The 26,196-nt window shown below is 47.0% G+C and overlaps 12 non-coding genes across 12 annotated transcripts; 7 read left to right on the plus strand and 5 right to left on the minus strand.

Annotated features, from left to right (window-relative positions):
* The first annotated feature begins 5,794 nt into the window (after window positions 1–5,794).
* LOC135033653 (U1 spliceosomal RNA) lies at window positions 5,795–5,958 on the plus strand. Its single transcript, XR_010228996.1, has one exon. It is a non-coding gene; the product is annotated as a U1 spliceosomal RNA (small nuclear RNA).
* Window positions 5,959–6,110: 152 nt separating this feature from the next.
* On the plus strand, window positions 6,111–6,273 carry LOC135033581 (U1 spliceosomal RNA). Its single transcript, XR_010228934.1, has one exon. It is a non-coding gene; the product is annotated as a U1 spliceosomal RNA (small nuclear RNA).
* A 671-nt stretch (window positions 6,274–6,944) lies between these two features.
* On the plus strand, window positions 6,945–7,108 carry LOC135033657 (U1 spliceosomal RNA). The gene has a single exon (XR_010229000.1). It is a non-coding gene; the product is annotated as a U1 spliceosomal RNA (small nuclear RNA).
* A 152-nt stretch (window positions 7,109–7,260) lies between these two features.
* LOC135033605 (U1 spliceosomal RNA) lies at window positions 7,261–7,423 on the plus strand. The gene has a single exon (XR_010228956.1). It is a non-coding gene; the product is annotated as a U1 spliceosomal RNA (small nuclear RNA).
* Window positions 7,424–8,096: 673 nt separating this feature from the next.
* On the plus strand, window positions 8,097–8,260 carry LOC135033667 (U1 spliceosomal RNA). Its single transcript, XR_010229009.1, has one exon. It is a non-coding gene; the product is annotated as a U1 spliceosomal RNA (small nuclear RNA).
* Window positions 8,261–8,412: 152 nt separating this feature from the next.
* Window positions 8,413–8,575, plus strand: LOC135033599 (U1 spliceosomal RNA). The gene has a single exon (XR_010228951.1). It is a non-coding gene; the product is annotated as a U1 spliceosomal RNA (small nuclear RNA).
* Window positions 8,576–9,230: 655 nt separating this feature from the next.
* Window positions 9,231–9,394, plus strand: LOC135033651 (U1 spliceosomal RNA). The gene has a single exon (XR_010228994.1). It is a non-coding gene; the product is annotated as a U1 spliceosomal RNA (small nuclear RNA).
* Window positions 9,395–19,135: 9,741 nt separating this feature from the next.
* Window positions 19,136–19,298, minus strand: LOC135033618 (U1 spliceosomal RNA). The gene has a single exon (XR_010228968.1). It is a non-coding gene; the product is annotated as a U1 spliceosomal RNA (small nuclear RNA).
* A 152-nt stretch (window positions 19,299–19,450) lies between these two features.
* On the minus strand, window positions 19,451–19,614 carry LOC135033666 (U1 spliceosomal RNA). The gene has a single exon (XR_010229008.1). It is a non-coding gene; the product is annotated as a U1 spliceosomal RNA (small nuclear RNA).
* Window positions 19,615–20,289: 675 nt separating this feature from the next.
* Window positions 20,290–20,452, minus strand: LOC135033613 (U1 spliceosomal RNA). The gene has a single exon (XR_010228963.1). It is a non-coding gene; the product is annotated as a U1 spliceosomal RNA (small nuclear RNA).
* A 152-nt stretch (window positions 20,453–20,604) lies between these two features.
* On the minus strand, window positions 20,605–20,768 carry LOC135033564 (U1 spliceosomal RNA). The gene has a single exon (XR_010228918.1). It is a non-coding gene; the product is annotated as a U1 spliceosomal RNA (small nuclear RNA).
* A 675-nt stretch (window positions 20,769–21,443) lies between these two features.
* On the minus strand, window positions 21,444–21,599 carry LOC135033628 (U1 spliceosomal RNA). Its single transcript, XR_010228973.1, has one exon. It is a non-coding gene; the product is annotated as a U1 spliceosomal RNA (small nuclear RNA).
* Between the last annotated feature and the right edge of the window lie 4,597 nt (window positions 21,600–26,196).

Genomic DNA, 26,196 nt, shown 5'->3' on the forward strand with positions numbered 1-26,196 from the left:
GAGAAGGCCAGGTACCCTACACCATAAAAGGGAGTTTGACATTTTGACTTGTCTACTTAAAGATTACCAAAATCTAATCACAAGGTCAATTACATCCATGGGTGGGATTGAACCACCAACCTTTTGGTTAATAGCCAAACATGCTAACCGATTGCACCACAGAGACACCTCGTAAAAGTATATACTGACAAAGGCTAATAAGCATTCATCTAGAACGTTTCCTAGAAAAACTTTAAAAAGTCAATAATCTGGAGAGTTTTTGTAAGAAACACATTGGTACTTTCCCATGATGAGTGAGTGCTTCAGGATCTCTTGCACTTACATGAGCAGCAGAGTACTGCAACGGAAGCATGCTGGGCCCATAACCCAGAGGTAGGCAGATTGAAACTATCCTCTGCTATATGCATTGTTTTTTGTTAATTAAAGTAATCCAAAACTGGGATTGATATTTTGGCTCTTTTATTTTTACTTAAAGTACAATAACTTTTACCATTTTAATTTGTTTTAATAGTATATTGACAGTATTGTTTTCTTTCAAAAATCCACTTAATTTTCTTTACCCTATTATTAAAATGGTAATTGACAAAAACAAACTACATTGTCACCAGAAGAGCAGTACAAAATGTACAAGTGATATATTAAAATCATCTTTCCAGCTTGAATTTCAATGATGCTTTGGTGCAACAATTTTGTGAGAAACATCTTCACCCATACCCAAGACTTACTAGGCTGAATATGTATACACTAGAAAAGAGGTGCCTAAGAGGAGATATTATTAATATCTTCAAATATGTAAAGATACATAACAAAGAGTTATCAGAGGAATTATTTATTAAAAGAACACGTGGTCACTCGCTGCGACTGGAGGAAATTCAGAATGCAATGGAGGAAAGGGTTCTTCACTGTTAGGGCAATCAGGATGGGGAATTCCCTGCCAGGGAAGGTGGTAATGGCGGACTCTGTAATTGGATTTAAAAAAGGAATGGATACATTTCTGAATGAAAAAGCTATCCAAGGTTATAATACTTAAAATATCAACATGGTTAATCCGGGGGTAACATGAGTTATAGTAGTTAACTAGTCATAAAACATTATTCAGCAAGTATGTAGAATCATCACAACTTAAAACAGGTTGAACACGATGGGCAATTTGCCTCTATTCAACCTCAAAAACTATGTTACTATATGTTACTATATTACTGTAGTATACAGAACACCACAATGCAATGAGCAGTGATAGTGAGCACTGATGAGGATACTAGAACTGACACTGAGCAGCAAGATGCAGCACTGGACTATTAGTAATGTACTGTAGTATGCTGAGCACCACAATGCAGCACAAGACAATGAGCAGTGATACTGAGCACTGATGAGGATACTACTGAGAACTGACACTGAGCAGGAGAGACACACTACTAGTATTACTGAGCAGCAATAAGTAACCACTGATACTGAGCACTGATATTGAGATTTCCACTGAGAGAACATAGCCACGTCCTCTCCGCTCTCTCTTCAATGCACGAGTAAAAATGGCGGCAACGCGCAGCTCTATATATAATATCCGAATCTCGCGAGAATCCGACAGCGGGATGATGACATTTTCCCTTGTTCAGGTTTTCCGAGTCAGGCGGGAACAACCGAGCCTGCCTCAGACCAGTGTAAACCACGTGGAGTTCGTGGGGAATTCGGTTCTCGGAGAACCGAACCCGCTCCTCTCTACCTTATACCCATCAATTTTTTTTATTTTCAATCTAAGCCCCTGCAGTTTTCTGTAAGCATCTGCTTCGCTATGATGATCAACAAGTCACAAGGGCAAACACTCAGGGCTTGAGGCATAGATCTTTGGACCAGCTGCTACAAGCATGGCAGAGGTGTCACTATCACTGGTGACACCCAGAGAGGTGGCGAGGGAGATTGTAATGCAGTGCGTGCAAATAAGCAGCGCAATGGTAAAAAGGAGGCATGATTTCATAGGTAGGGGCGTGGCCTGGTGGCCTGAATCTACATTTTGTTGCTCCGGGTGTCCCGGGGGTTGGGGGCTGCACCCAGGGACTAGTGTGTAAGCGGTGCTGGCTCCTGCACAGTGACAGGGCATGGCCACCCAGTATGACACCTCCCTTCTTGACCATGCTGTAATTGCAGTCGCACTGCAGTTCAGCGTGATCATAAACAATGGTGTAGCCTCCTGCTGGTGCAGACTGTATGTGCGCGCAGGAAGCCGCCACCATTTTTGTGATCACAGCGGCTGAATGTGATGTCATACAGCCGCTGTGACCACGCCCCCTGTGTCTCCTCCATTGCAGACCCCATTTTGAAGCCTTGCCCCCGCACTGCTCCATCCCTGACTTGGAAATGGAGTGTTGCTGACCCCACTCTCCCCCCCTGCCCCGATTGACAGGCAGAGGCGATCGCATGCAGGCACATGCGTATGCTCTTAGCAATTTTTGCAGTTGGATTGCTTATTGTGATTGCAATCCAACCTGAATCAGGCCCTATTACCTATCACATAGCGCTGCGGGCAGTACAAAATTGGGTTAATATAGGAGAAAAACCCCCAGACCTGTGCTCCTTAACTGTACCTGGTGGCTAGTGGAGCGGCTGCCCAGTAATCAGTGTCCACCCCAGTGCGCACACGGCCCACCCCCTACGGCCACGCTCCCCTTAATCAGCGGCCTCGTGATCCGGAAGGGCGGTGTGTGTGTGACTGACCTTAGGAAGAAACCGGAGCCTCCGCTGCAGTGACCCAGCAACCAGGGCACGGGAGTATACAGCGCCGCTGGGAGTGATGAAGCTGCAGTAAAGATGTCTATTAGACCTAGCCTGCTGCAGCCCTTGTAGATTCTCATAAAACAAGTTCTTCTTTTCTTGTCAAAATTAATAGCTAAGAATAGGCTGCCTGAGGCAGGCCCCTGTTAAGTGGCCTGCTACTGAAGGCACCAACTACAAACTGAGCTCCCTGTTCATGGAAGCGGGGTTATAGAGGAGGATGCGCTGAGCATCTTGGGAACAGTCAAAAGCTTTGAGCCGGTTGGTGCCTCAGATCAAGATCCTACTCTACACCCCAATGTGAATCCTTGTGGAGTCCAGTGTACCCCACAGAAGAAATTAATGTGTCACACCCATTGGCAGCAACCTTAGAATAGCTGCTGACGGGCACAATTGAGAAAGGAAGGGGGGGGGGGCATTTGAATCCAGCACATAGATGCAATTCAAATATGTAATTTGTACCTTCCTATTTTAAAATATAATGGATGAACCTCACCCTGTGAGAACAATCTTCATGATCAAGAGATCTAATATGTAAAATAAGTATGAGTTGGGATAGGGCTGGGGAGGGTGGCAGCTCGGGCAGCCCCTCCCCCGTCAAGTTAAGGAGATTCAACTGAGGAAGCACAAGGGAACTCTCGTCTGGGGACAACAACTGCAGGGAGACCACATCTTTTCAGATGAACATGGGAGGGCGGAAGGCTGCCTAATACTGAAGCACCATCAAATATCAAACCATATGCAACAACTAGTACAAGCATTCCTGGGGGAAGGTCTGCAGCAGACGGATTTGCATACGGTGATGTCATCCAAGCAGTGGGCCAAAGTTGGCTGGAACCCTCATCTGCATATAAAAAGAGAAAAGGGGCATGCAGGGCATGGCGGCCTTTTGCAGTGCTTGGATGACCCCTAGTTCGCATTAAACACCCCCACCCTCCTTTGGTGTGGGGCTCATGTTGGCCATGCCCCATCCCCTGAAGCATTCATGCTGATTTCTTGCAGCAGCTGGGCACTGTAACAGCTCCAGAGCTGCTCTGTAAGGCAAGTAAAAGGGTGTGGGCCCTGCAGCACCACCTGTAGTTCGCATTGTGCGTTGGAAGGCACAATACGGGAGGAGAAGTCAGGATAGTACACAAGGGCATCCTTTTCTCTTAGTCCGTAAAGGATGCTGGGGTCACATTAAGAACCATGGGGTATAGATGGGATCCGCAAGAGACATGGGCACTTTAAGACTTTCAAAGGGTGTGAACTGGCTCCTCCCTCTATGCCCCTCCTCCAGACTCCAGTTATAGGAACTGTGCCCAGGGAGACGGACATTTCGAGGAAATGATTTATTGTTAAACTAAGGTGAGCATCTTACCAGCTCACACCTTAAGCATGCCGCAGAACGTGGCAGAACGTGGCATTCAACAGAACACAAGCCAACGGCATGAACAATTGCAGCAAGAAGGCCAGGTACCCTACACCATAACAGGGGTTTTCGAAATTTTGACTTGTCTACTTAAAGATCACCAAAATCTGATAACAAGGTCAATTACATCCCTGGGTGGGATTGAACCACAAACCTTTTGGTTAATAGCCGTACACACTAACTGATTGCGCCAGAGCGACACTTTGCAAAAGTACATACTGACAAAGGCTAATAAGCATTCTCATGCTGCTTTCTCATGTGGAAGTCTGTTTAATGTGAAAACAAGGTGATATCTAATTAGCACACAGGTAAGGAATTAAGAAAATCTTTATTTAAGGGTGAAGATGTTTCTCACAAAATTTTTGCCCCAATGCATCATTGAAATTCAAGCTGGAAAGATGATTTTAATATATCACTTGTACATTTTGTATTGCTCTTCTGGTGACAATGTAGTTTGTTTTTGTCAATTACCATTTTAATAATAGGGTAAAGAAAATTAAGTGGATTTTTGAAAGAAAACAATACTGTCAATATACTATTAAAACAAATTAAAATGGTACAAGTTATTGTACTTTAAGTAAAAATAAAAGCTAAAATATCAATCCCAGTTTTGGATTACTTTAAATGGACTGCAGATCTCTCTTGGCCTGGACCTATGGGGGTCAAATGCAGGACATTGCATGTCAGCCATGTTGTCACATCTCGGCTGAAAGAATACAAAATTATATATATACAGTCACTTGAAAACATTATTGGTGATTATTCCTGCAGGTAATCACCACACCTTAGATCACATATAATTTGTGATCCTCCTTTCTCTATTCAAACGTGACAGCAAGGCTCACCCATTGCACTCTGGGTGTGCTGCTCCTGCGATTTCCCCAAATGTGGGAAACTTGACTGCATAATTTGTGTTTCCCCTGGTCGGCTCTCGTATAATTCAGATCTCTTTGTCTCAGGTCTCTCTCCAGCCTAGTTTGCTGTCTGTTTCCACTTCTCTTTTCTTGAGCTGCTCCCTTCTATGCCCTTGCGCACTATCCTGACTTCTCCCGTCTGCTTACTTTGTGCCTTCCAATGCACAATGCAAACTACAGGTAGTGCTGCAGGGCCCACACCCTTTTACTTGCCGTACAGAGCAGCTCTGGAGCTGTTACAGAGCCCAGCTGCTGCAAGAAATCAGCTTGAATGCTTCAGGGGCTGAGGCATAGCCAACATGAGCCCCACACCGAAGGAGGGTGGAGGTGTTTAATGCGGACTAGGGGTCATCCAAGCGCCGCAAAAGGCCGCCATGCCCTGCACGCCCCTTTTCTCTTTTCACATGCAGACGAGGGTTGAAGCCAACTTTGACCCACTGCTTGGATGACATCACCATATGCAAATCCATCTGCTGCAGGCCTTCCCCCAGGAATGCTTGCACTAGTTGTTGCATTTGGTTTGTTGTTTGGGGTTGCTTCAGTATTAGGCAGCCTTCTGCCCTCCCATGTTCATCTGAAAATATGTGTTCTCCCTGCAGTTGTTGTCCCCAGATGAGAGTTCCCTTGTGCTGCCTCAGTTGAATCTCCTTTACTTGACAGAGATGTGCCTGAGCAGCGGCCCTCCCCAGCCCTATCCCAAATCATACTTATTTTGCATAGGCGATACCATGGTCATGAAGATTGTTTTCCCAGGGTGAGGTTCATTCATTGCATTCTGGGTATGCTGACCCCTGTGATTTCCCCAAATGTGGGAAACTCGACTGCATTATTTGTGGTAGTGGGGGACTGTGTTTGTGCTTTCCTCTGGTCAGCTTTGGTAAAAGTCAGATTTCTTTGTCTCAGATCTTCCTCTAGCCTTGTTCTTCTTTCGAGAGTTCCCTTGTGCTGCCTCAGTTGGATCTCCTTCACTTGACAGGGGGGTACCCGAGCAGCGACCCTCCCCAGCTCTAGCCCAAATCCTACTTACCTGCCAGGTGAGATACTATGATCATGAAGGTGCTTCTCCCAGGGCAAGGCTCACCCATTGCACTCTGGGTGTGCTGCTCCTGCGATTTCCCCAAATGTGGGAAACTTGACTGCATAATTTGTGTTTCCCCTGGTCGGCTCTCGTATAGTTCAGATCTCTTTGTCTCAGGTCTCTCTCCAGCCTAGTTTGCTGTCTGTTTCCACTTCTCTTTTTTTGAGCTGCTCCCTTCTATGCCCTTGCGCACTATCCTGACTTCTCCCGTCTGCTTACTTTGTGCCTTCCAATGCACAATGCAAACTACAGGTAGTGCTGCAGGGCCCACACCCTTTTACTTGCCGTACAGAGCAGCTCTAGAGCTGTTTCAGTGCCCAGCTGCTGCAAGAAATCAGCTTGTATGCTTCAGGGGCTGGGGCATAGCCAACATGAGCCCCACACCGAAGGAGGGTGGAGGTGTTTAATGCGAACTAGGGGTCATCCAAGCGCCGCAAAAGGCCGCCATGCCCTGCACGCCGCTTTTCTCTTTTCATATGCAGACGAGGGTTGAAGCCAACTTTGACCCACTGCTTGGATGACATCACCATATGCAAATCCATCTGCTGCAGGCCTTCCCCCAGGAATGCTTGCACTAGTTGTTGCATTTGGTTTGTTGTTTGGGGGTGCTTCAGTATTAGGCAGCCTTCTTCCCTCCCATGTTCATCTGAAAATATGTGTTCTCCCTGCAGTTGTTGTCCCCAGATGAGAGTTCCCTTGTGCTGCCTCAGTTGAATCTCCTTTACTTGACAGAGATGTGCCTGAGCAGCGGCCCTCCCCAGCCCTATCCCAAATCATACTTATTTTGCATAGGAGATACCATGGTCATGAAGATTGTTCTCCCAGGGTGAGGTTCATTCATTGCATTCTGGGTATGCTGACCCCTGTGATTTCCCCAAATGTGGGTAACTCGACTGCATTATTTGTTGTAGTGGGGGACTGTGTTTGTGTTTTCCTCTGGTCAGCTCTGGTAAAAGTCAGATTTCTTTGTCTCAGATCTTCCTCTAGCCTTGTTCTTCTTTCGAGAGTTCCCTTGTGCTGCCTCAGTTGGATCTCCTTCACTTGACAGGGGGGTGCCCGAGCAGCGACCCTCCCCAGCTCTAGCCCAACTCCTACTTACCTGCCAGGTGAGATACTATGATCATGAAGGTGCTTCTCCCAGGGCAAGGCTCACCCATTGCACTCTGGGTGTGCTGCCCCTGCGATTTCCCCAAATGTGGGAAACTTGACTGCAGAATTTGTGTTTCCCCTGGTCGGCTCTTGTATAATTCAGATCTCTTTGTCTCAGGTCTCTCTACAGCCTAGTTTGCTGTCTGTTTCCACTTCTTTTTTCTTGAGCCCCTCCCTTTTATACCCTTGTGCACTATCCTGACTTCTCCTCCTGTCTGCTTACTTTGTGCCTTCCAATGCACAATGCAAACTACAGGTAGTGCTGCAGGGCCCACACCCTTTTACTTGCCTTACAGAGCAGCTCTGGAGCTGTTACAGTGCCAAGCTGCTGCAAGAAATCAGCTTGAATGCTTCAGGGGCTGGGGCATGGCCAACATGAGACCCACACCGAAGGAGGGTGGGGGTGTTTAATGCAAACTAAGGGTCATCCAAGCACCGCAAAAGGCCGCCATGCCCTGCACGCCCCTTTTCTCTTTTCATATGCAGACGAAGGTTGAAGCCAACTTTGACCCACTGCTTGGATGACATCACCATATGCAAATCAATCTGCGGCAGGCCTTCCCCCAGGAATGCTTGCACTAGTTGTTGCATTTGGTTTGTTGTTTGGGGGTGCTTCAGTATTAGGCAGCCTTCTGCCCTCCCATGTTCATCTGAAAATATGTGTTCTCCCTGCAGTTGTTGTCCCAGATGAGAGTTCCCTTGTGCTGCCTCAGTTGAATCTCCTTTACTTGACAGAGATGTGCCTGAGCAGCGGCCCTCCCCAGCCCTATCCCAAATCATACTTATTTTGCATAGGAGATACCATGGTCATGAAGATTATTCTCCCAGGGTGAGGTTCATTCATTGCATTCTGGGTATGCTGACCCCTGTGATTTCCCCAAATGTGGGTAACTCGACTGCATTATTTGTGGTAGTGGGGGACTGTGTTTGTGTTTTCCTCTGGTCAGCTCTGGTAAAAGTCAGATTTCTTTGTTTCAGATCTTCCTCTAGCCTTGTTCTTCTTTCGAGAGTTCCCTTGTGCTGCCTCAGTTGGATCTCCTTCACTTGACAGGGGGGTGCCCGAGCAGCGACCCTCCCCAGCTCAAGCCCAACTCCTACTTACCTGCCAGGTGAGATACTATGATCATGAAGGTGCTTCTCCCAGGGCAAGGCTCACCCATTGCACTCTGGGTGTGCTGCCCCTGCGATTTCCCCAAATGTGGGAAACTTGACTGCAGAATTTGTGTTTCCCCTGGTCGGCTCTCGTATAATTCAGATCTCTTTGTCTCAGGTCTCTCTCCAGCCTAGTTTGCTGTCTGTTTCCACTTCTTTTTTCTTGAGCCCCTCCCTTTTATACCCTTGTGCACTATCCTGACTTCTCCTCCTGTCTGCTTACTTTGTGCCTTCCAATGCACAATGCAAACTACACACCCTTTTACTTGCCTTACAGAGCAGCTCTGGAGCTGTTACAGTGCCAAGCTGCTGTAAGAAATCAGCTTGAATGCTTCAGGGGCTGGGGCATTGGCAACATGAGCCCCACACCGAAGGAGGGTGGGGGTGTTTAATGCGAACTAAGGGTCATCCAAGCGCCGCAAAAGGCCGCCATGCCCTGCATACCCCTTTTCTCTTTTCATATGCAGATGAGGGTTCCAGCCAACTTTGGCCCACTGCTTGGATGACATCACCGTATGCAAATCCGTCTTCTGCAGAACTTCCCCCAGGAATGCTTGTACTAGTTGTTGCATTTGGTTTGTTGTTTGGGGGTGCTTCAGTATTAGGCAGCCTTCTGCCCTCCCATGTTCATCTGAAAATATGTGTTCTCCCTGCAGTTGTTGTCCCCAGATGAGAGTTCCCTTGTGCTGCCTCAGTTGAATCTCCTTTACTTGACAGAGATGTGCCTGAGCAGCGGCCCTCCCCAGCCCTATCCCAAATCATACTTATTTTGCATAGGCGATACCATGGTCATGAAGATTGTTCTCCCAGGGTGAGGTTCATTCATTGCATTCTGGGTATGCTGACCCCTGTGATTTCCCCAAATGTGGGAAACTCGACTGCATTATTTGTGGTAGTGGGGGACTGTGTTTGTGCTTTCCTCTGGTCAGCTCTGGTAAAAGTCAGATTTCTTTGTCTCAGATCTTCCTCTAGCCTTGTTCTTCTTTCGAGAGTTCCCTTGTGCTGCCTCAGTTGGATCTCCTTCACTTGACAGGGGGTGCCCGAGCAGCAATCCTCCACAGCTCTGGCCCAACTCCTACTTACCTGCCAGGTGAGATACTATGATCTTCACTGTTAGGGCAATCAGGATGTGGAATTCCCTGCCAGGGAAGGTGGTAATGGCGGACTCTGTAATTGGATTTAAAAAAGGAATGGATAAATTTCTGAATGAAAAAGCTATCCAAGGTTATAATACTTAAAATATCAACATGGTTAATCCGGGGGTAACATGAGTTGTAGTAGCTAAGTAGTCATATAACATTATTCAGCAAGTATGTAGAATCATCACAACTTAAAACAGGTTGAACACGATGGGCAATTTGCCTCTATTCAACCTCAAAAACTATGTTACTATATGTTACTATATTACTATGTTACTGTAGTATACAGAACACCACAATGCAATGAGCAGGGATAGTGAGCACTGATGAGGATACTAGAACTGACACTGAGCAGCAAGATGCAGCACTGGACTATTAGTAATGTACTGTAGTATGCTGAGCACAACAATGCAGCACAAGACAATGAGCAGTGATACTGAGCACTGATGAGGATACTACTGAGAACTGACACTGAGCAGGAGAGACACACTACTAGTATTACTGAGCAGCAATAAGTATCCACTGATACTGAGCACTGATATTGAGATTTCCACTGAGAGAACATAGCCACGTCCTCTCCGCTCTCTCTTCAATGCACGAGTAAAAATGGCGGCAACGCGCAGCTCTTTATATGGAATCCGAATCTCGCGAGAATCCGACAGCGGGATGATGACATTTTCCCTTGTTCAGGTTTTCCGAGTCAGGCGGGAACAACCGAGCCTGCCTCGTACCAGTGTAAACCACGTGGAGTTCGTGGGGAATTCGGTTCTCGGAGAACCGAACCCGCTCCTCTCTACCTTATACCCATCAATTTTTTTTATTTTCAATCTAAGCCCCTGCAGTTTTCTGTAAGCATCTGCTTTGCTATGATGATCAACAAGTCACAAGGGCAAACACTCAGGGCTTGAGGCGTAGATCTTAGGACCAGCTGCTACAAGCATGGCAGAGGTGTCACTATCACTGGTGACACCCAGAGAGGTGGCGAGGGAGATTGTAATGCAGTGCGCGCAGATAAGCAGCGCAATGGTAAAAAGGAGGCATGGTTTCATAGGTAGGGGCGTTGCCTGGTGGCCTGAATCTACATTTTGTTGCTCCGGGTGTCCCGGGGGTTGGGGGCTGCACCGGGGACTAGTGTGTGAGCGGTGCTGGCTCCTGCACAGTGACATGGCATGGCCACTAGAGATGTGCACCGGAAATTTTTCGGGTTTTGTGTTTTGGTTTTGGGTTCGGTTCCGCGGCCGTGTTTTGGGTTCGAACGCGTTTTGGCTAAACCTCACCGAATTTTTTTTGTCGGATTCGGGTGTGTTTTGGATTCGGGTGTTTTTTTCAAAAAACCCTAAAAAACAGCTTAAATCATAGAATTTGGGAGTCATTTTGATCCCAAAGTATTATTAACCTCAATAACCATAATTTCAACTCATTTTCAGTCTATTCTTAACACCTCACACCTCACAATATTATTTTTAGTCCTAAAATTTGCACCGAGGTCGCTGGATGACTAAGCTCAGTGACCCAAGTGGCCGACACAAACACCTGGCCCATCTAGGAGTGGCACTGCAGTGTCACGCATGATGGCCCTTCCAAAAAACACTCCCCAAACAGCACATGACGCAAAGAAAAAAAGAGGCGCAATGAGGTAGCTGTGTGACTAAGCTCAGCGACCCAAGTGGCCGACACAAACACCTGGCCCATCTAGGAGTGGCACTGCAGTGTCACGCAGGATGGCCCTTCCAAAAAACACTCCCCAAACAGCACATGACGCAAAGAAAAAAAGAGGCGCAATGAGGTAGCTGTGTGACTAAGCTCAGCGACCCAAGTGGCCGACACAAACACCTGGCCCATCTAGGAGTGGCACTGCAGTGTCACGCAGGATGGCCCTTCCAAAAACACTCCCCAAACAGCACATGACGCAAAGAAAAAAAGAGGCGCAATGAGGTAGCTGTGTGACTAAGCTCAGCGACCCAAGTGGCCGACACAAACACCTGGCCCATCTAGGAGTGGCACTGCAGTGTCACGCAGGATGGCCCTTCCAAAAAACACTCCCCAAACAGCACATGACGCAAAGAAAAAAAGAGGCGCAATGAGGTAGCTGTGTGACTAAGCTCAGCGACCCAAGTGGACGACACAAACACCTGGCCCATCTAGGAGTGTCACTGCAGTGTCACGCAGGATTGCCCTTCCAAAAAACACTCCCCAAACAGCACATGACGCAAAGAAAAAAAGAGGCGCAATGAGGTAGCTGTGTGACTAAGCTCAGCGACCCAAGTGGCCGACACAAACACCTGGCCCATCTAGGAGTGGCACTGCAGTGTCACGCAGGATGGCCCTTCCAAAAAACACTCCCCAAACAGCACATGACGCAAAGAAAAATAAAAGAAAAAAGAGGTGCAAGGTGGAATTGCCTTGGGCCCTCCCACCCACCCTTATGTTGTATAAACAGGACATGCACACTTTAACCAACCCATCATTTCAGTGACAGGGTCTGCCACACGACTGTGACTGAAATGACGGGTTGGTTTGGACCCCCACCAAAAAAGAAGCAATTAATCTCTCCTTGCACAAACTGGCTCTATAGAGGCAAGATGTCCACCTCATCATCATCCTTCGATTCATCACCGTGTACATCCCCCTCCTCACAGATTATCAATTCGTCCCCACTGGAATCCACCATCTCAGCTCCCTGTGTACTTTGTGGAGGCAATTGCTGCTGGTCAATGTCTCCACGGAGAAATTGATTATAATTCATTTTAATGAACATCATCTTCTCCACATTTTCTGGAAGTAACCTCGTACGCCGATTGCTGACAAGGTGAGCGGCGGCACTAAACACTCTTTCGGAGTACACACTTGTGGGAGGGCAACTTAGGTAGAATAAAGCCAGTTTGTGCAAGGGCCTCCAAATTGCCTCTTTTTCCTGCCAGTATACGTACGGACTGTCTGACGTGCCTACTTGGATGCGGTCACTCATATAATCCTCCACCATTCTTTCAATGGTGAGAGAATCATATGCAGTGACAGTAGACGACATGTCCGTAATCGTTGGCAGGTCCTTCAGTCCGGACCAGATGTCAGCATCAGCAGTCGCTCCAGACTGCCCTGCATCACCGCCAGCGGGTGGGCTCGGAATTCTGAGCCTTTTCCTCGCACCCCCAATTGCGGGAGAATGTGAAGGAGGAGCTGTTGACCGATCAAGTTCCGCTTGACTTGATAATTTTCTCACCAGCAGGTCTTTGAACCCCTGCAGACTTGTGTCTGCCGGAAAGAGAGATACAACGTAGGTTTTAAATCTAGGATCGAGCACGGTGGCCAAAATGTAGTGCTCTGATTTCAACAGATTGACCACCCGTGAATCCTGGTTAAGCGAATGAAGGGCTCCATCCACAAGTCCCACATGCCTAGCGGAATCGCTCTGTCTTAGCTCCTCCTTCAATGTCTCCAGCTTCTTCTGCAAAAGCCTGATGACGGGAATGACCTGACTCAGGCTGGCAGTGTCTGAACTGACTTCACGTGTGGCAAGTTCAAAAGGTTGCAGAACCTTGCACAACGTTGAAATCATTCTCCACTGCGCTTGAGACAGGTGCATTCCACCTCCTATATCGTGGTCAGATGTATAGGCTTGAATGGCCTTTTGCTGCTCCTCCATCCTCTGAAGCATATAGAGGGTTGAATTCCACCTCGTTACCACTTCTTGCTTCAGATGATGGCAGGGCAGGTTCAGGCGTTTTTGGTGTTGCTCCAGTCTTCTGTACGTGGTGCCTGTACGCCGAAAGTGTCCCGCAATTCTTGTGGCCACCGACAGCATCTCTTGCACGCCCCTGTCGTTTTTTAAATAATTCTGCACCACCAAATTCAAGGTATGTGCAAAACATGGGACGTGCTGGAATTTGCCCAGATATAATGCACGCACAATATTGCTGGTGTTGTCCGATGCCACAAATCCACAGGAGAGTCCAATTGGGGTAAGCCATTCTGTGATGATCTTCCTCAGTTGCCGTAAGAGGTTTTCAGCTGTGTGCGTATTCTGGAAAGCGGTGATACAAAGCGTAGCCTGCCTAGGAAAGAGTTGGCGTTTGCGAGATGCTGCTACTGGTGCCGCCGCTGTTGTTCTTGCGGCGGGAGTCAATACATCTACCCAGTGGGCTGTCACAGTCATATAGTCCTGAGTCTGCCCTACTCCACTTGTCCACATGTCCGTGGTTAAGTGGACATTGGGTACAACTGCATTTTTTAGGACACTGGTGAGTCTTTTTCTGAGGTCTGTGTACATTTTCGGTATCGCCTGCCTAGAGAAATGGAACCTAGATGGTATTTGGTACCGGGGACACAGTACCTCAATCAAGTCTATAGTTGGCTCTGAAGTAATGATGGATACCGGAACCACGTTTCTCACTGCCCAGGATGCCAAGGCCTCAGTTATCCGCTTTGCAGCAGGATGACTGCTGTGATATTTCATCTTCCTTGCAAAGGACTGTTGGACAGTCAATTGCTTGGTGGAAGTAGTAAAAGTGGTCTTACGACTTCCCCTCTGGGATGACCATCGACTCCCAGCAGCAACAACAGCAGCGCCAGCAGCAGTAGGCGTTACACTCAAGGATGCATCGGAGGAATCCCAGGCAGGAGAGAACTTGTCAGAATTGCCAGTGACATGGCCTGCAGGACTATTGGCATTCCTGGGGAAGGAGGAAATTGACACTGAGGGAGTTGGTGGGGTGGTTTGCGTGAGCTTGGTTACAAGAGGAAGGGATTTACTGGTCAGTGGACTGCTTCCGCTGTCGCCCAAAGTTTTTGAACTTGTCACTGACTTATGATGAATGCGCTGCAGGTGACGTATAAGGGAGGATGTTCCGAGGTGGTTAACGTCCTTACCCCTACTTATTACAGCTTGACAAAGGCAACACACGGCTTGACACCTGTTGTCCGCATTTCTGTTGAAATACTTCCACACCGAAGAGCTGATTTTTTTGGTATTTTCACCAGGCATGTCAATGGCCATATTCCTCCCACGGACAACAGGTGTCTCGCCGGGTGCCTGACTTAAACAAACCACCTCACCATCAGAATCCTCCTTGTCAATTTCCTCCCCAGCGCCAGCAACACCCATATCCTCCTCATCCTGGTGTACTTCAACACTGACATCTTCAATCTGACTATCAGGAACTGGACTGCGGGTGCTCCTTCCAGCACTTGCAGGGGGCATGCAAATGGTGGAAGGTGCATGCTCTTCACGTCCAGTGTTGGGAAGGTCAGGCATCGCAACCGACACAATTGGACTCTCCTTGTGGATTTGTGATTTTGAAGAACGCACAGTTCTTTGCTGTGCTTTTGCCAGCTTAAGTCTTTTCATTTTTCTAGCGAGAGGCTGAGTGCTTCCATCCTCATGTGAAGCTGAACCACTAGCCATGAACATAGGCCAGGGCCTCAGCCGTTCCTTGCCACTCCGTGTGGTAAATGGCATATTGGCAAGTTTACGCTTCTCCTCCGACGATTTTTATTTAGATTTTTGAGTCCTTTTTTTACTGATCTTTTGTGTTTTGGATTTTACATGCTCTGTACTATGACATTGGGCATCGGCCTTGGCAGACGACGTTGATGGAATTTCATCGTCTCGGCCATGACTAGTGGCAGCAGCTTCAGCACGAGGTGGAAGTGGATCTTGATCTTTCCCTATTTTTGGAACCTCAACATTTTTGTTCTCCATATTTTAATAGGCACAACTAAAAGGCACCTCAGGTAAACAATGGAGATGGATGGATACTAGTATACTTATGGATGACGAGTGACTGACGACACAGAGGTAGCTACAGCCGTGGACTACCGTACTGCGTCTGCTAGTATAGAGATGATAATTAATGATATAAAAAAAATATATATATAACTACTGTAGGTATATATAATATAATGACGGACCTGGTGGACACTGTCAGCAGACTGCTAAACTACTAGTATGAAGAAGATAGAAAAAAACTTCCACCACAGGTAGGTAGGTATACAATTATGGACGAGCACTGACGACACAGAGATAGCCACAGCCGTGGACTACCGTACTGCGTCTGCTAGTATAGAGATGATAATTAATGATATAAAAAAAAATATATATAACTACTGTAGGTATATATAATATAATGACGGACCTGGTGGACACTGTCAGCAGACTGCTAAACTACTAGTATGAAGAAGATAGAAAAAAAAAACCACCACAGTTAGGTATACAATTATGGACGAGTGACGACACAGAGGTAGGTACAGCCGTGAACTACCGTACTGCGTCTGCTAGTATAGATAATATACTAAATATATTACTACTGTAGGTATATAATATAATGACGGACCTGGTGGACACTGTCAGCAGACTCCTAAACTACTAGTATGAAGAAGATAGAAAAAAAAACCCCACCACAGGTAGGTATACAATTATGGACGAGCACTGACGACACAGAGGTAGGTACAGCCGTGGACTACCGTACTGCGTCTGCTAGTATAGATAATATAATAAATATATTACTACTGTAGGTATATAATATAATGACGGACCTGGTGGACACTGTCAGCAGACTGCTAAACTACTAGTATGAAGAAGATAAAAAAAAAACCCACCACAGGTAGGTAGGTATACAATTATGGACGAGCACTGACGACACAGAGATAGCCACAGCCGTGGGCTACCGTACTGCGTCTACTAGTATAGATAATATAATAAATATATTACTACTGTAGGTATATAATATAATGATGGACCTGGTGGACACTGTCAGTAGACTCCTAAACTACTAGTATGAAGAAGATAGAAAAAAAAAACCCACCACAGGTAGGTAGGTATACAATTATGGACGAGCACTGACGACACAGAGATAGCCACAGCCGTGGACTACCGTACTGCGTCTGCTAATATAGAGATGATAAAGATGAAAAAAAAAATATAACACTACTGCAGATAAATATTTATATAATATATGTATGACGGACCTGCTGGACACTGTCAGCAGAATGCGTTTATAGAATAAAAAAAAAACACCACAGGAGTGTTTAACTTTTTCAGGCAGACAATATACTGGTGGTCACACTGGCAGCAAAAGTGTTCACTGTACTCCTGCTATAACTGCTCCCCAGTCTCCCCCACAATTAAGCTGTGTGAGCAGTGAGCACTCAGCACAGTCAGATATACATAGATGATATATCATGCAGCACACTGAGGCTGAGCACAGATATGGTATGTGTATCGTTTTTTTTCAGGCAGAGAACGGATTATAAATAATAAAACTGGTGGTCACTATCAGCAAAACTCTACACTACTGAGTACTCCTGACAAGTTCAACTGCTCCCCAAATTAGTAGTAAATCAAATGTCACTCGTCTCTATCTTCTAATCTAAACGGAGAGGACGCCAGCCACGTCCTCTCCCTATCAATCTCAATGCATGTGTGAAAATGGCGGCGACGCGCGGCTCCTTATATAGAATCCAAGTCTCGTGAGAATCCGACAGCGGGATGATGACGTTCGGGCGCGCTCGGGTTAACCGAGCAAGGCGGGAGGATCCGAGTCTGCTCGGACCCGTGCAAAAAAGGGTGAAGTTCGGGCGGGTTCGGATTCCGAGGAACCGAACCCGCTCATCTCTTATGGCCACCCAGCATGACGCCTCCCTTCTTGACCATGCTGTAATTGCAGTCGCACTGCAGTTCAGCGTGATCATAAAAAATGGTGTAGCCTCCTGCTGGTGCAGACTGTATGTGCGCGCAGGAAGCCGCCACCATTTTTGTGATCACAGCGGCTGAATGTGATGTCATACAGCCGCTGTGACCACGCCCCCTGTGTCTCCTCCATTGCAGACCCCATTTTGAAGCCTTGCCCCCGCACCGCTCCATCCCTGACTTGGAAATGGAGTGTTGCTGACCCCCCTCTCCCCCCCTGCCCCGATTGACAGGCAGAGGCGATCGCATTCTCTGCGGGGTGCCGCAGAAAATGCAGGCACATGCGTATGCTCTTAGCAATTTTTGCAGTTGGATCACTTATTGTGATTGCAATCCAACCTGAATCAGGCCCTATTACCTATCACAATGCGCTGCGGGCAGTACAAAATTGGTTTAATATAGGAGAAAAACCCCCAGACCTGTGCTCCTTAACTGTACCTGGTGGCTAGTGGAGCGGCTGCCCAGTAATCAGTGTCCACGCCAGTGCGCACACGGTCCACCCCCTACGGCCACGCTCCCCTTCATCAGCGGCCTCGTGATCCGGAAGGGCGGTGTGTGTGTGACTGACCTTAGGAAGAAACCGGAGCCTCCGCTGCAGTGACCCAGCAACCAGGGCACGGGAGTATACAGCGCCGCTGGGAGTGATGAAGCTGTAGTAAAGATGTCTATTAGACCTAGCCTGCTGCAGCCCTTGTAGATTCTCATAAAACAAGTTCTTCTTTTCTTGTCAAAATGAATAGCTAAGAATAGGCTGCCTGAGGCAGGCCCCTGTTAAGTGGCCTGCTACTGAAGGCACCAACTACAAACTGAGCTCCCTGTTCATGGAAGCGGGGTTATAGAGGAGGATGCACTGAGCATCTTGGGAACAGTCAAAAGCTTTGAGCCGGTTGGTGCCTCAGATCAAGATCCTACTCTACACCCCAATGTGAATCCTTGTGGAGTCCTGTGTACCCCACAGAAGAAATTAATGTGTCACACCCATTGGCAGCAACCTTAGAATAGCTGCTGATGGGCACAATTGAGAAAGGAAGGGGGGGGGACATTTGAATCCAGCACATAGATGCAATTCAAATATGTAATTTGTACCTTCCTATTTTAAAATATAATGGATGAACTTCACCCTGTGAGAACAATCTTCATGATCAAGAGATCTCATATGCAAAATAAGTATGAGTTGGGATAGGGCTGGGGAGGGTGGCTGCTCGGCCCCTCCCCCGTCAAGTTAAGGAGATTCAACTGAGGAAGCACAAGGGAACTCTCGTCTGGGGACAACAACTGCAGGGAGACCACATCTTTTCAGATGAACATGGGAGGGCGGAAGGCTGCCTAATACTGAAGCACCATCAAATATCAAACCATATGCAACAACTAGTACAAGCATTCCTGGGGGAAGGTCTGCAGCAGACGGATTTGCATACGGTGATGTCATCCAAGCAGTGGGCCAAAGTTGGCTGGAACCCTCATTTGCATATGAAAAGAGAAAAGGGGCATGCAGGGCATGGCGGCCTTTTGCGGTGCTTGGATGACCCCTAGTTCGCATTAAACACCCCCACCCTCCTTTGGTGTGGGGCTCATGTTGGCTATGCCCCAGCCCCTGAAGCATTCAAGCTGATTTCTTGCAGCAGCTGGGCACTGTAACAGCTCCAGAGCTGCTCTGTAAGGCAACTAAAAGGGTGTGGGCCCTGCAGCACTACCTGTAGTTCGCATTGTGTGTTGGAAGGCACAAAGTAAGCAGACGGGAGAAGTCAGGATAGTGCGCAAGGGCATAGAAGGCAGTGGCTCCAGAAAAGAGAAGTGGAAACAGACAGCAAACTAGGCTGGAGAGAGACCTGAGACAAAGAGATCTGAATTATACGAGAGCCGACCAGGGGAAACACAAATTATGCAATCAAGTTTCCCACATTTGGGGAAATCGCAGGAGCAGCACACCCAGAGTGCAATGGGTGAGCCTTGCCCTTGGAGAAGCACCTTCATGATCATAGTATCTCACCTGGCAGGTAAGTAGGAGTTGGGCTAGAGCTGGGGAGGGTCACTGCTCGGGCACCCCCCTGTCAAGTGAAGGAGATCCAACTGAGGCAGCACAAGGGTACTCTCGAAAGAAGAACAAGGCTAGAGGAATATATGAGACAAAGAAATCTGACTTTTACCAGAGCTGACCAGAGGAAAACACAAACACAGTCCCCCACTACCACAAAAAATGCAGGCGAGTTTCCCACATTTGGGGAAATCACAGGGGTCAGCATACCCAGAATGCAATGAATGAACCTCACCCTGGGAGAACAATCTTCATGACCATGGTGTCTCCTATGCAAAATAAGTATGATTTTGGATAGGGCTGGGAGGGCCGCTGCTCAGGCACATCTCTGTCAAGTAAAGGAGATTCAACTGAGGCAGCACAAGGGAACTCTCATCTGGGGACAACAACTGCAGGGAGAACACATATTTTCAGATGAACATGGGAGGGCAGAAGGCTGCCTAAAACTGAAGCACCCCCAAACAACAAACCAAATGCAACAACTAGTGCAAGCATTCCTGGGGGAAGGCCTGCAGCAGATGGATTTGCATATGGTGATGTCATCCAAGCAGTGGGTCAAAGTTGGCTTCAACCCTCATCTGCATATGAAAAGAGAAAAGGGGCGTGCAGGGCATGGCGGCCTTTTGCGGTGCTTGGATGACCCCTAGTTCGCATTAAACACCCCCATCCACCTTTGGTGTGGGGCTCATGTTGGCCATGCCCCATCCCCTGAAGCATTCAAGCTGATTTCTTGCAGCAGCTGGGCACTGTAACAGCTCCAGAGCTGCTCTGTAAGGCAAGTAAAAGATTGTGTGGGCCCTGCAGCACTACCTGTAGTTTGCATTGTGCATTGGAAGGCACAAAGTAAGCAGACGGGAGGAGAAGTCAGGATAGTGCACAAGGGTATAGAAGGGAGGGGCTCAAGATAAAAGAAGTGGAAACAGACAGCAAACTAGGCTGGAGAAAGACCTGAGACAAAGAGATCTGAATTATACGAGAGCCGACCAGAGGAAACACAAATTATGCAGTCAAGTGTCCCACATTTGGGGAAATCGTAGGAGCAGCACACCCAGAGTGCAATGGGTGAGCCTTGCCCTGGGAGAAGCAACTTCCTGATCATAGTATCTCACCTGGCAGGTAAGTAGGAGTTGGGCTAGAGCTGGGGAGGGTCGCTGCTCGGGCACCCCCCTGTCAAGTGAAGGAGATCCAACTGAGGCAGCACAATGGAACTCTCGAAAGAAGAACAAGGCTAGAGGAAGATCTGAGACAAAGAAATCTGACTTTTACCAGAGCTGACCAGCGGAAAACACAAACACAGTCCCCCACTACAACAAATAATGCAGGCGAGTTTCCCACATTTGGGGAAATCACAGGGGTCAGCATACCCAGAATGCAATGAATGAACCTAACCCTGGGTGAACAATTTTCATGACCATGGTGTCTCCTATGCAAAATAAGTATGATTTGGGATAGGGCTGGGGAGGGCCGCTGCTCAGGCACATCTCTGTCAAGTAAAGGAGATTCAACTGAGGCAGCACAAGGGAACTCTCATCTGGGGACAACAACTGCAGGGAGAACACATATTTTCAGATGAACATGGGAGGGCAGAAGGCTGCCTAATACTGAAGCACCCCCAAACAACAAACCAAATGCAACAACTAGTGCAAGCATTCCTGGGGGAAGGCCTGCAGCAGATGGATTTGCATATGGTGATGTTATCCAAGCAGTGGGTCAAAGTTGGCTTCAACCCTCATCTGCATATTAAAAGAGAAAAGGGGCGTGCAGGGCATGGCAGCCTTTTGCGGTGCTTGGATGACCCCTAGATCGCATTAAACACCCCCACCCTCCTTTGGTGTGGGGCTCATGTTGGCCATGCCCCATCCCATGAAGCATTCAAGCTGATTTCTTGCAGCAGCTGGGCACTGTAACAGCTCCAGAGCTGCTCTGTAAGGCAAGTAAAAGGGTGTGGGCCCTGCAGCACTACCTGTAGTTTGCATTGTGCATTGGAAGGCACAAAGTAAGCAGACGGGAGGAGAAGTCAGGATAGTGCACAAGGGTATAGAAGGGAGGGGCTCAAGAAAAAAAGAAGTGGAAACAGACAGCAAACTAGGCTGGAGAGAGACCTGAGACAAAGAGATCTGAATTATACGAGAGCTGACCAGAGGAAACACAAATTATGCAGTCAAGTGTCCCACATTTGGGGAAATCGTAGGAGCAGCACACCCAGAGTGCAATGGGTGAGCCTTGCCCTGGGAGAAGCACCGTCCTGATTATAGTATCTCACCTGGGTGTGCTGCCCCTGCGATTTCCCCAAATGTGGGAAACTTGACTGCATAATTTGTGTTTCCCCTGGTCGGCTCTCATATAATTCAGATCTCTTTGTCTCAGGTCTCTCTCCAGCCTAGTTTGCTGTCTGTTTCCACTTCTTTTTTCTTGAGCCCCTCCCTTCTATACCCTTGTGAACTATCCTGACTTCTCCTCCTGTCTGCTTACTTTGTGCCTTCCAATGCACAATGCAAACTACAGGTAGTGCTGCAGGGCCCACACCCTTTTACTTGCCTTACAGAGCAGCTCTGGAGCTGTTACAGTGCCAAGCTGCTGCAAGAAATCAGCCTGAATGCTTCAGGGGCTGGGGCATGGCCAACATGAGCCCCACACCAAAGGAGGGTGGGGGTGTTTAATGCGAACTAAGGGTCATCCAAGCGCCGCAAAAGGCCATGGCGGCGCCCTGCATACCCCTTTTCTCTTTTCATATGCAGATGAGGGTTCCAGCCAACTTTGGCCCACTGCTTGGATGACATCACTGTATGCAAATCCGTCTTCTGCAGACCTTCCCCCAGGAATGCTTGTACTAGTTGTTGCATTTGGTTTGTTGTTTGGGGGTGCTTCAGTATTAGGCAGCCTTCTGCCCTCCCATGTTCATCTGAAAATATGTGTTCTCACTGCAGTTGTTGTCCCCAGATGGGAGTTCCCTTGTGCTGCCTCAGTTGAATCTCCTTTACTCTAAAACTTTTAAAACTTAGCAAAAGTGTTTACTAAATAGCTGCTCGGCAAAGTTGCAATGCCGAGACTCCCCGACCAGCTGCCCAGGATGAACCCACCTTTCTAGTAGAATGGGTCTTCACCTAATTCAGTAACGGCAATCCTGCCGTGGAATGAGCATGCTGAATCTTACCACAGATCCAGCGCATAATGGTCTACATGGAAGCAGGACACCCAATCCTGTTGGGAGCATACAGGACAAACAGAGCCTCTGTTTTCCTAATCTGAACCGTTCTGGTGACATAAATTTTCAAAGTTCTGACCACAGCCAGAGACTTTGACTCAACGAAGGTGTCAGTGGCCAAAGGCGCCATGTGGAAAGATGAACCACCTTCGGCAGAAATTGTTGACGTGTCCTCAATTCTGCTCTATCTTCATGAAAGATCAAATAAAGGCTCTTGTGATACTGCATGGTTTGTACTGTTTTCCATGTGCTCCCAGATCTTTCAAAAAAGAAGCATGGTCAAGAAAGTTCTGTTTGAAAAGAAACAACATTTACTGTCATTGTTATAGAATTTGGGAGAAAAAACAAGAAGAAATCTGCACTGTTGACGCACTGGACAGAATGAATGAAACATAAAATATAACCTTTATTAAGTATGTATTAGAATTGGATAAATATTAATATTATTATCCCAAACTGCAGTGAAACATAAAGGTTAAAATCACAGAACTAACATACATGTGCATAAGAAGAATAAAGAGATGTGAAAAAAAGGTTTAAAAAGCGTGTCCGTGTGTGATTATTTTTGAAGGCACAACCCTGGCGGGGTTGTTTATATAGATATATATGTTGCTAATAATCACTTTCTAGCATAATGTTATTAAATAGCTGTTAGTATCTATGTCGTCAGGTACCACTGGGTCGTATCCTATATACTCCTGTGGGAAACTTGACTGCATAATTTGTGTTTCCCCTGGTCGGCTCTCGTATAATTCAGATCTCTTTGTCTCAGGTCTCTCTCCAGCCTAGTTTGCTGTTTGTTTCCACTTCTCTTTTCTTGAGCCGCTGCCTTCTATGCCCTTGTGCACTCTCCTGACTTCTCCTGTCTGCTTACTTTGTGCCTTCCAACGCACAATGCAAACTACAGTTAGTGCTGCACGGCCCACACCCTTTTACTTGCCTTACAGAGCAGCTCTGGAGCTGTTACAGTGCCCAGCTGCAGCAAGAAATCAGCTTGAATGCTTCAGGTGCTGGGGCATAGCCAACAAGAGCCCCACACCGACGGAGGGTGGAGGTGTTTAATGCAAACTAGGGGTCAGCCAAGCGCCGCAAAAGGCCGCCATGCCCTGCATGCCCCTTTTCTCTTTTCATAATCAAATCCATCAAATCCATCTGTGGCAGGCCTTCCCCCAGGAATGCTTGCACTAGTTGTTGCATTTGGTTTGTTGTTTGGGGGTGCTTCAGTATTAGGCAGCCTTCTGCCCTCCCATGTTCATCTGAAAATATATGTTCTCCCTGCAGTTGTTGTCCCAAGATGAGAGTTCCCTTGTGCTGCCTCAGTTGAATCTCCTTAACTTGACAGAGATGTGCCTGAGCAGTGGCCCTCCCCTGCTCTATCCCAAATCATACTTATTTTGCATAGGAGATACCATGGTCATGAAGATTATTCTCCCAGGGTGAGGTTCATTCACTGCATTCTGGGTATGCTGACCCATGTGATTTCCCCAAATGTAACCCCTAGAGTAACCCTGGGAGAAAAATCTTCATGACCATGGTATCTCCTATGCAAAATAAGTATGATTTGGAATAGGGCTGGGGAGGGCCGCTGCTCATGCACATCTCTGTCAAGTAAAGGAGATTCAACTGAGGCAGCACAAGGGAACTCTCATCTTGGGACAACAACTGCAGGGAGAACATATATTTTCAGATGAACATGGGAGGGCAGAAGGCTGCCTAATACTGAAGCACCCCCAAACAACAAACCAAATGCAACAACTAGTGCAAGCATTCCTGGGGGAAGGCCTGCCACAGATGGATTTGCATATGGTGATGTCATCCAAGCAGTGGGTCAAAGTTGGCTTCAACCCTCGTCTGCATATGAAAATAAAAAAGGGGTGTGCAGGGCATGGCAGCCTTTTGCGGCGCTTGGATGACCCCTAGTTCGCATTAAACACCTCCACCCTCCTTCGGTGTGGGGCTCATGTTGGCTATGCCCCAGCCCCTGAAGCATTCAAGCTGATTTCTTGCAGCAGCTGGGCACTGTAACAGCTCCAGAGCTGCTCTGTAAAGCAAGTAAAAGGGTGTGGGCCCTGCAGCACTACCTGTAGTTTGCATTGTGCGTTGGAAGGCACAAAGTAAGCAGACGGGGAAGTCAGGATAGTGCACAAGGGCATAGAAGGGAGCGGCTCAAGAAAAGAGAAGTGGAAACAGACAGCAAACTAGGCTGGAGAGAGACCTGAGACAAAGAGATCTGAATTATACGAGAGCCGACCAGAGGAAACACAAATTATGTAATCAAGTGTCCCACATTTGGGGAAATCGTAGGAGCAGCACACCCAGAGTGCTTTTAAAGCCTCCTGTTAGTGCTTCATCTACACGTTATAGCCCTGAATTTTCCAATGCCTATCTCTTTGCAAAAGAGAGATATCGGCAAGGAAAAACTGTATTGTACCTTTGCATTTTTCTCCCAAACGAAAGACACTAGAATGAAAATTTTAAAGCCTCCTGTTAGTGCTTCATCTACACGTTATAGCCCTGAATTTTCCAATGCCTATCTCTTTGCAAAAGAGAGATATTGGCAAGGAAAAGCTGTATTGTACCTTTGCATTTTTCTCCCAAACGAAGGACACTAGAATGAAATTTTTTAAGCCTCCTGTTAGTGCTTCATCTACACGTTATAGCCCTGAATTTTCCAATGCCTATCTCTTTGCAAAAGAGAGATATCGGCAAGGAAAAGCTGTATTGTACCTTTGCATTTTTCTCCCAAACGAAAGACACTAGAATGAAAATTTTAAAGCCTCCTGTTAGTGCTTCATCTACACGTTATAGCCCTGCATTTTCCAATGCCTATCTCTTTGCAAAAGAGAGATATCGGCAAGGAAAAGCAGCATTGTACCTTTGCATTTTTCTCCCAAACGAAAGACACTAGAATGAAAATTGTAAAGCCTCCTGTTAGTGCTTCATCTACACGTTATAGCCCTGCATTTTCCAATGCCTAGCTCTTTGCAAAAGAGAGATATCGGCAAGGAAAAGCAGCATTGTACTTTTGCATTTTTCTCCCAAACGAAAGACACTAGAATGAAAATTTTAAAGCCTCCTGTTAGTGCTTCATCTACACGTTATAGCCCTGAATTTTCCAATGCCTATCTCTTTGCAAAAGAGAGATATCGGCAAGGAAAAGCTGTATTGTACCTTTGCATTTTTCTCCCAAACGAAGGACACTAGAATGAAAATTTTAAAGCCTCCTATTAGTGCTTCATCTACACGTTATAGGCCTGAATTTTCCAATGCCTATCTCTTTGCAAAAGAGAGATATCGGCAAGGAAAAGCTGTATTGTACCTTTGCATTTTTCTCCCAAACGAAATACACTAGAATAAAAATTTTAAAGCCTCCTGTTAGTGCTTCATCTACACGTTATAGCCCTGAATTTTCCAATGCCTAGCTCTTTGCAAAAGAGAGATATTGGCAAGGAAAAGCTGTATTGTACCTTTGCATTTTTCTCCCAAACGAAGGACACTAGATTGAAAATTTTAAAGCCTCCTATTAGTGCTTCATCTACACGTTATAGCCCTGAATTTTCCAATGCCTAGCTCTTTGCAAAAGAGAGATATCGGCAAGGAAAAGCGGTATTGTACCTTTGCATTTTTCTCCCAAACGAAATACACTAGAATAAAAATTTTAAA

Source organism: Pseudophryne corroboree, unplaced genomic scaffold (genome assembly GCF_028390025.1).
Source record: "Pseudophryne corroboree isolate aPseCor3 unplaced genomic scaffold, aPseCor3.hap2 scaffold_574, whole genome shotgun sequence".
NCBI lineage: Eukaryota > Metazoa > Chordata > Amphibia > Anura > Myobatrachidae > Pseudophryne > Pseudophryne corroboree.